The 10,094-nt window shown below is 33.8% G+C and overlaps 1 non-coding gene across 1 annotated transcript; it reads left to right on the top strand.

The window, feature by feature from the left end:
* Positions 1–285: 285 nt before the first annotated feature.
* On the top strand, positions 286–392 carry LOC121218835 (small nucleolar RNA R71). The gene has a single exon (XR_005915311.1). It is a non-coding gene; the product is annotated as a small nucleolar RNA R71 (small nucleolar RNA).
* Positions 393–10,094: the final 9,702 nt, after the last annotated feature.

Here is a 10,094-nt window from a genome sequence, read left to right as displayed (position 1 = left end):
TTATTAGTACTATTAGCGGTTAATTGTTTTAACATAGACGAAATAGACGATACCTGAGCTGATAACGAAGTGAGGGAGTCAACTTCATGAACTCCGGCTACACGTCTTCTTGAAGCTGTTTGATTTGTTGGCCATTGATAGTTATTACTCGCGATCCTCTCGATGATCTCATAAGCCTCATTATAAGACTTAGACAAAATTGCACCATTCACGGAAGCATCTACCATCAATCTTATATGTGCATTGAGACCATTATAGAATGTCTCCAATTGGATACATTGAGGAATCCCATGATGAGGACACTTACGAAGTAACTCCTTGAATTGCTCCCAAGCCTTATACAAAGACTCGTCATCCAATTGCTGGAAAGTTGTGATCTTGTTCCTCAACTTAGCGTTTTTCCTAGGTGGGAAATACTTTACCAAAAATCTCTCAGCTAATTCTTGACATGTATATATGGAACTTGGTGGCAATGAATTGAGTCATGCTCGTGCTCGATCCCGCAACGAGAACAGAAACAACTTCAACCTCAGCGCGTCTTCAGTCACACCGGCTATCTTGAATGAATCACTCACCTCCATAAACAATCAAAGGTGGAGATGTGGATCTTCTGTGGGTATACCACTAAATTGACCCACCGTTTGTAGCATTTGAAACATCACTGGTTTCAATTCAAACTAGGTTGCCTCAATATCTGGCCTTCTAATTCCTGGGTTTAACTCGCTAAAAAGTGGCACAACATATTGTCTGATGCATCGATCCCTATCATCGACAATGAGGATGAGATTTCGTACATAATCAGCTTTATTACCTTGGTCTTGATTCTGATTTCCAAGGTCCATCTCGACTTGTCTTTGAGCTGTTCATTCACGTCTTTTTTGTCTGAAGGTTCGCTCAATTTTAGGGTCTATAGGGAGTAAATCGATAATTCGATCTATGCTCATAAACACCTGAACAGAAAATCACAAAAATTAAAAAGAATAAGTTAGTAATGTTAGAAATAAATCAAATTGAAAATAAATAATTTCACGAAAAAATTGACTATGGCAACAGTTGACAATCCCCGACAATGGCATCAAAAACTTGTAACGCTCGGGTTTGTGCAAGTATGCACAGTTGTTATCAAGTAATAAGTAAGTATCGAGTTATCATCTTCACAGGGATTCTATTTGTGCTACGTCACTTAACTTGTAAAATTATATTAACAATTTGAAAAATAAAAACAAAATATAGTTGAAAAGTGGTATAAAGTAGATGCAATGATCCCTAATGTAAATTATCCTAATATGCAGACTGTATGAATGAAATAGATTTTAGCAAAATTTAACACAATTTGCAACAATTATAACATAAATAAACTAGAACAATTACTTTAATTAAACTTAATTTATTATCATCATGCTTAATAATATTCGGAAAACCATTCCATGGCAACTCGATCTTTCATGAGTTTGGAAACCAAATTAGGTCCTTTCAGAATCCTTTACTTAGTAAATATGCATTTTACTGATCCTTATTTACTAAGGGTTTCTTAGCATTCGTGTGAGGTACTAGGGACGTGTTAGGTTTGAAACAATTTAATCACACAAATCTAAAAACTATGCAGATAACGGAGCCTGGTTAGGGTTGTTATGCAACCTACAATTTAATCGGGTTAGGATTTAAATTGAGCATGCACATTTCAATTATGTGCCCATTAGCCATCGTTTGGTTAGGATCGCTCAGCTAATTCAGGTGCATTTCAATCACGTATGAATGAAATACAGACTTGATTTTAATTGAAAATATGATCGATTGAGGCACAAACATTATAAGCATGAATCACATAAATATTATTTAATCAAAATAATCATCCTAGCTTAAATAAAATTTAAGCTATCATTGTTGTAAACAAGAACATAGAACTCATAGAAAGCATCTTTAAATTAAATTAAAGAAAAGAAAGATTAAACCCAATTCAGAGTGGCTATTACCACAGACTTTGACTGACGAGGCTCCTTCGCTTCTTTGTGCTGCTCCTTTGTTGATGGCTCTCCATGGTGGCCGACCAAGGGCTCTTTAAGAGGCTAATTTGCTAAAATTATTATGCAAGGATGATGATAGGCGTGAGAGCTAAGATATTTGAGAGAGAGGATGAGAGATGAGAGGGATGATGAGATCAGGGATGATTAAAAAAGTGAGAAATGAGCTCTTATTTATAGGCGAGACAAGGGAGCTAGTTTGCTAAAATTAGGAGTGTCCATCCTTTGAAACCTCCTCCAAGAGTGGTCGGCCATGAATTGAGGAAATGTGGCTGATTTTTCCTTGCTTTTTGGTCAATTTGAATGCCAAAACAACTCAGGACTAAGACTCAGTCTCCAGCAAATCTTCTGGTAAATCTCTGATTTCTTTAACTCTTCAAGGGCCTTATGTAATTAAACCAAAAATTGGTTTATAATCAGCCATGTGCAGCCGAAAATTGGGTTGACTTGGTACCCACTTTAGACGGTTTTGCAATTAGAAGAAAACTCTCAGACCTATCAAAAATAGCAGATAGTTTAGAGAACCAAAGGAATTAATTTAACCACTTTAATTAATCAATTTACTTAATTAATTAAACCCAATTTTATTAATGAAATATTTACAATGAATTAATAAAATATAACATTATATTTTATAATTTAATTTAATCATGCATGGCCCACTTCATAGCTTAAAAATATAATATGCTTAAATTAATATAAAATAAGGCATTTTATGCATGAAAACTATATAATAAAACATAAAATCACATTTTAATAATTTCTATGTCCTAATTTCATATTTTCACATATTTCATTAATTTATTAAACAATTACTTGGTTTTAACAATAATTTTAAGTAAAAAGGTGATGAATTATATAGGAAAATCCTATATATTTTTCCGTTTACAGAAGTCTTAAGCTAATTTCTTCACTTTCAGAAGTTTGTTCAAGTTCAGTTTGGTTGTTTAATTAAAATGCATTAAAGCAGCTGAGGCGGGGAGTATCGTTCTCTCTTGAAGGAACTCTCTCGATTAGGAATTCAACACAAGGTCACATGTCCGCATACTTCTGAGTAGAATAGAGTAGCTGAGAGGAAACATAGACATGCTGTTGACATAGGACTAACTCTTTTGGCTCAGGCATCCATGCCTCTCGAATTGTGGTCACATGTCTTTTCTCATGCAGTGCATCTGATAAACAGGTTACCTGCCACTGTTCTACAAGGATGTACCCCTTATGAGAAGCTTTACAAAGTCAAAGTTGTTCACTCACACCTTCGAGTGTTTGGATGTGCTTGTTTCCCTTATTTACGGCCGTTCAATCAACATAAATTTTAGTTTTGATCTAAATAGTGTGTTTTTCTTGGTTTTCCTACAAATTAAAAGAGGTTACAAGTGTCTTGATGAAGCAGGTTGTGTATTTGTTTCTCAGCATGTTGTCTTTGATGTGTATAAGTTTTCGTTTCAGTGGAATTTTTCTTCACAATTTTGACCAGGCTCCAAAGTGCATTTGCATCAGCAGTCTCTTATTCTTATAGTTGTGACTCCTGCACCTCAGCATTGTAATCGTGCCTCTACTCCCTCATCAGTTTTACCACAGGTTCTTCTATAGCAAGTCCTTCAGCAACAAGGGCTATTGTGTCTGAATCTCCTATTGAGGGACAAATTAAAATTGAAGATCTATTAGCAGTTGCTTGTGTTAGTGATAATGACCCTCCTCTACTTGAACCACCGCTTGCAAGTTGTGAAAAGTCTGTTTCACTTTTACACACCAATTTGAATTTGCATCCCATGCAAACTCTGTAAAGAAATGGAATCTATAAGCCTCGTGTGTTCTCGATAGTTCTCACTGAAAAGAAGCCCGTCTCTATTGCAAAAGCATTCAAAAGTGCTGCTTAGACAGAAGCTGCAAACAAAGAATATGATGCCTTGATCACTAATCAGACTTGGGAGCTAATGCCTTTACCTGAGGGACGTAAGGCAGTAGGTTGTAAGTGGATTTTTAAAGTCAAAAGGAATGTTGGTGGCTCGATGGCTAGATTCAAAGGCAGGTTAGTGGTTAAGGGTTACCTTCAAGAAGCAGATGTTGATTTCTAGGAGGACTTTAGTCCTGTGGTTAAACCAACAACAATTAGGATGGTTCTTGCACTAGCTGTCTTGTTGGGGTGGTCTCTTAAACAAGTGGACATAAACAATGCTTTCCTAAACGGTGATCTGCATGAAGAAATTTGCAACCACCAAGTTTTGAGCAATAAGGGAGTAACGGACAACAGCTAGTATGCAAGCTAAAAAAGGCATTAAATAGTCTTAAGCAAGCATCTCAAGCCTGGTTCCACAAACTAAAGGAGTTCCTTGTAGCAACTAAGTTTGAGGTGTCAAAGGCTGATAATTCTCTCTTTATTCATCGTGAATGGTCTTGGCTACTTTATGTTATGGTGTATGTGGATGACATCATTGTCACTGGGAATGACTATCATGCGATAAATCAATTTATTAAGGAACTCGACGATGAATTTTCTTTGAAGGACTTAGGACAGTTAAGCTATTTTTTGGGCATTGAAGTTACTTACAATTCAAATGGTCTTTTCCACAATCAGAAAAAAAATATATTCTTGATTTACTTCATAGAGCATCCATGGACAAGTCGAATGGATCTCCCATGCCAATGGTGACTACATGCAGTTTGTCTGCTCAAGTTGGAAGTCCTATTGAAGATGAATCTCCATATAGGAGTATAGTAGGTGCTCTACAATACGTTGTGATCACAAGGCCAAATATTGCCTTCTCGATGAATAGAGTATGTTAGTTCATGCACAAGCCATTGGATTCTCATTTTAAAGTTGTCAAGAGGATCTTGCTTTATTTGCAGGGCACCTTGGATTACGGGTTATGTTTCGCTCGAGCTTCGAAGCTCTTACTTGAAGGCTACTTAGATACGATTTGGGGTTCAGATGTTGATGATCGAAGGTCCACTTTAGGGTATTGTATATTTCTTGGAGGGAACCTAGTTTCCTGGAGTTCAATGAAACAACAAGTAGTCTCGAGGTCCACAGCTGAGGCTGAGTATAGAAGCCTTGCACATGCCACAACATAAATAATTTGGATCCAGTCTCTATTATCTGAATTACATGTACCAATTAAGAACAAAACCTTGGTATGGTGCGACAGTTCAACAACTGTTGTAGTTGCAGGGAATCCTGTTTTACATTCCAAATTTAAGCATGTAGAGTTGGATCTATTTTTTGTTAGAGAAAGAGTTGCAAATGGTTCACTTCAGGTTGGTCATGTTCCAAGTCAAGATCAAATTGCAAACATCTTTACTAAATCGTTATCAGCAGGATTGTTCACCAAGTTCAAAAGTAAACTTAAAGTTCTTACCAGCAGTCATGAAGTTACAAGGAGGGAAAGAAGTCATCAAGCATGGGGAATGTTATGAGTACTCTAACGTTTACTATTGTTGATTCAGTTAGTTAAAGTAGTTATCTTGTTAATATAGTTGTTGCTGTTATTTATGGTAGAGTTACATTGCTATGTTAAATAGTCATAGCGTTCTGTTCTATACACATTTTGAAATCAAAAGGAAAGTTTCTTCTTCTTGTTATTTTGTTATCTAACAATCTTTTTTTCTTCTTCAATACTTAGCCAACCATGCATTGGAGGGAGTATGCGTACCAGCTAGAGTGGATGTTACAGAGAAATCTTTGGTAAGTCGTTGAGGGCTCTCTACCATTAAAAGTCTGCCTGCTAAGATAGTCTCCAATAATTGTGCGTCATACCATGAAAGTTTGTGAATGTTCATGAATTGAAACAAGTGATTTTGGCACCCATGTTAAATCTTTAGGTGGGATAAAAGATAGATAAATTTAGTTGAGTGGTTGGCAACTTGAGGATACATGATAAAAATGGAACAGAAAAATATTTTGGTGATGGTGGAAGGTGAAGGTCGATTAGAGTTGAGTTAAATGCATGGTAGAGAACTGGAAAATTAGCAGTTTGCATGTGTGTTTTCAACAGGTTGAGCCTACTCTATGAAAGCTCTCTATGCATACATGAGAATTCCCATCTCTTGGAACTACAGGACTTAGAGCTTTGCATGAATGGTCCTGAACTAGGTACTTTACACAAATTATTGACCAAACATATTTCTTGAATTGCATTTGGAAGAAGCTCATGATCGGGAGAAGGAGTTACATCATGGAATAACTGAGTTACAGTGGAGGTAGTTCGATGTCATGTGCATGGGATTTGTTTTTTCCATCTAAAACTAAAAAAGAAAAAAAACTTACGCTTGGTGTGTGATATACATAGGCGCATTTGTGCCAAAGAAGAACTGCAAAAATATAAAACAGAGAATGCTGAGGTTAGTTTTTGGAATAGTTTGCTCATCTTTTTCCACTCTTCTTACTTCAAACTATAGCTGCCGATTAACCATCAAATTCCAGGTGTAAAGAAGCTGGGATGGAAACCGTATGATTCTAAGTACAAATATAGATTGTGTCACTTTACATTAGTTGAAAAGAAAATTTATTTTTAAGCCCCTATATTTCATTTTCTAGATGTGACCCGCATATAAGTTGTAAATAGTAAATGTAGCTTGCTTGTTATTTTCAGAGTTGTAAAATCATTTCGGATTGGCTAATTATACTGATTTAACTAGTCTTTTCAATATCGTCCAACCTTGTAAAAAACAGTAAAAGACCACTTGAATTGGAATTTTAGATTTTAAAAAATCTGCTTGGAGCATCCTCCCCTTGCCATTATCCAAAAGCTTGCGAGGACAGGTAGAAAAGGTTAGACTTAACAAAGTAAAATGAAAAAAAGGACCTACTATAGGAACAATGTTTGTTCACCAAGGGCAATGAAACCTATGATTATAAACCATGAATTACACTGAAGCTACACCCAACGGTAAAGGAGTGGAGAAGGAACCTAACTTTGGACGATTTACACAAAGAGGTCTCCTCTACAGGGACTTTGAGTCACCGCCTCGTCATAATCTAGTTTTCTTAGGTGAATAATCGGCAGGAAGCCTAAAAACATGACAAATACGAGGAATCCAATGAGGGGGAATCGAAGAGCATCACTTTCCCCCGCAACTTACGTATGGACTTTACTTGGTCACTTGTTAACTTCGAAAAACGACAATCACATTCAGATTAGAGTATTCCGATCAAACGAGGCTTCATCAACAAAACACGACCCCAAAGGAGTTGCGACATAAGGTAAGCCTCCTTCTAGGCTCGTTGCATCCTCCACAAGTAACTCTGGAAGAGAGACTTCATCATGAGTAGTATGCATAGAGTCAAGTCGAAGGGATCAGATCAAGCGATGTTGTTGAAGCCATGATGTTCAATTCCTCTATGGTGGCGATGACCTCTTCTCGACTGCTCCCATTTCTAACATACGAGTGAGCAAAATTTAGTTTGATTCGAAAAAATTTAAATTTTTTTTTCAAATTTCGAGTTAATCGAATCAAGTTATTTGAGTTATACGAATTATTCGAGTAAACTAGAATAAGAAATTTCAGATTTCGAGTTCAAGTCGAGTTGAATTTTTACCATTCGAATAACTTGAATAATTCGAATAACAGATTAGTATAAATATCGTTTTGGTCTCTGACAATTTTGAAAATGAGCAAATTGGTCTCTCTTAACAAAAATTACAAAAAAATTAAAGAAATTTTCAAAATTTGAAAATAATTTTTAAAATTCAAATATTTATAAAAATTCTAAAATTTGTATTTTTAAAAAAATATAAAATCTAAAAAAATCTAAAAAATATATCAAAAATTTAAAAATTTAATAAAACAATAATTTTGGAATCTAAATAAGTGATTAATGATGCAAGTTTATCTTACGAAAATATCTTACTTTTTATTATTTTTCTTTAAAATTTTTTTAAATAAATTTTGTTTCAAATTCATGTGTTCTAACATGGAAATAATTATATTGTACAAGATTTTAATTTAACATTATTACTTTTTCTAATTTAACTTGACCGATTTCACTCGATTCGATCGAACGCTCACCCCTAATTCGAGTTATCCGAAAATCCAAATAAGAAAAAAAAAGCTACATCGTTTTGATAAATGTTTACCATTTTTAAAGTTAAAAGTAAAAAATATCAAGTTGCAAAACTGCGCTGTTTTGATAAATGTTTACCCATTAGTATTATTTTCCTTCCCGAATTGCCCCATTCTCCTTTTTTCTTTTATTCAAAATTAATCTAAAAGCTTGTACTTCGTCTACTAGTAAAATAATCGGTCCATGTAAACGGAACATTGAGTATAATTAATAAGATTCGTTAATTCGATTCGACTCGAAATTTTTTGACTTGATTCGAAAAAAATTCAAATTGAGTTTGATTGCTAAAATATGATTTGTCAACTCAACTAACTTGAATTTTTTTTACTCAATTCGACTTGACTCAATCGAACACTCACCCTCACCCTCACCCCTAGCTAGAAGAAGACATGGTGATGTTGTTGACTTATGATATGAGATTTGAAAAGAATGAGACGTTGCATATGACATGAGAAGCCAAAAAGAGCCCATAGCCAAAAACAATAAACGCCGAGTACTAAAAAAAGGGGAACATCGAGAACAAGTAAAAAACACCAAGAAGCAATGATTTGCATAATAAGGAGATCACAAGAGCACACAAGACACGAACCGTGGAGGTTATAATGATAATTTATAAGTGTTGCAGTATGACCAATGCCCAACCATAAGATGATTGTAACATGTTTATTTATTTTGTTTATTGAGAAAGGTATTGTAATTATTATTTTTAGCTTTATTTGTGTATTAAATAAATTGATTAATAATAGAATTGTAATAATAATGTAATTATTTTTAAATTGTCAATATTAGTCAAGAATTATTGTGGGTTGGACAATAATAATATGTTGAGACTAATGTGTGGTTTATTAATGACAAGATATTATCGTAGATATGAGACATCAAGTCAACACATGGGTACACATTAACAAAATAGTGTGTACTATGGAATGCTTCTTGGATTAATATGTAATAGTCACAACAATTCTCATAGTGATAATAGTGTATATAGTCCTTAGACTTGAGGTTATTATAGTTCCAACATTGGGAGTTATATATTTGATACAGTTAAACGTCTTCTATAACTGCTAATAGGATACGAGTGATCATGTCTCTTCTAAATAATAAGAGCGATATTGCAAAATGGTTTGTTAGACCATGACTTCCTTCAACTTGAGTAGAAGTGATGCATTATTAGATATCACTTACTATTTGTAATATTAGAAGTATTTTATTATTACTGCCAAGATTACAGTATCTTACAGTGATTGGAACAATTGGACTCCAAAACAATTTGAGATTATATTTAACCTTGAATTAATGTTCATATAATTAATTTAATTTAATAGAGTTAAAATTGTGTATGTTTGGTGCACACATATATAGATGAAATATGTTTCACATATTTTAAGGGGGTAAAATATGATTTACTAAATTTATGAAGAAATATATTTAATAAATTTTGGTTAAAGAGATTATTTTAGAATTAAGATAAATTAATATAATAATTTATTGAGAGGATACCACGTTTTGATTTTTGCTATTTAAATTTAGTTTTGAATAAAACAAAATCATATGTCCCATGTTTTTCACTTCTTACCCTGAAATACTCTGGTAGAAAAGGTTTTTTGGTTTGTGTTTCACCGGGTGGATATGCTAGTGTTCTTGCGTTTCAACCTTTACATCAATAGCTTCATGCTAAACTCAATTTCATGATTAAAGTACATGTGTTCAAATTTTAGTTAAAATCGAATTAATCAATCGAACCGATTTAATTCGGTTGGAAGTCGATTAATAAATTTTTGGAAGTTCGGTTATCTATTAATTCAGTTTGAAATCGAGTAATTAATCGAATTAATTATGTAATATTTCAAGACTTAAAATTTCGGTTATTTCGATTAATTTTCAAGACAAATGAATATTATTAATATATATTTTTATATATTTTATATTTTTTAACAATAAATAAATAAATTTCGATTAATTCGATTAACCGATTGAATCAATCGAAATATTTCGATTCGATTAGTTTA

This window comes from Gossypium hirsutum, chromosome D06 (assembly GCF_007990345.1).
Source record: "Gossypium hirsutum isolate 1008001.06 chromosome D06, Gossypium_hirsutum_v2.1, whole genome shotgun sequence".
Classification (NCBI taxonomy): Eukaryota; Viridiplantae; Streptophyta; class Magnoliopsida; order Malvales; family Malvaceae; genus Gossypium; species Gossypium hirsutum.
This window is presented reverse-complemented; position numbering and strand designations above follow the sequence as displayed.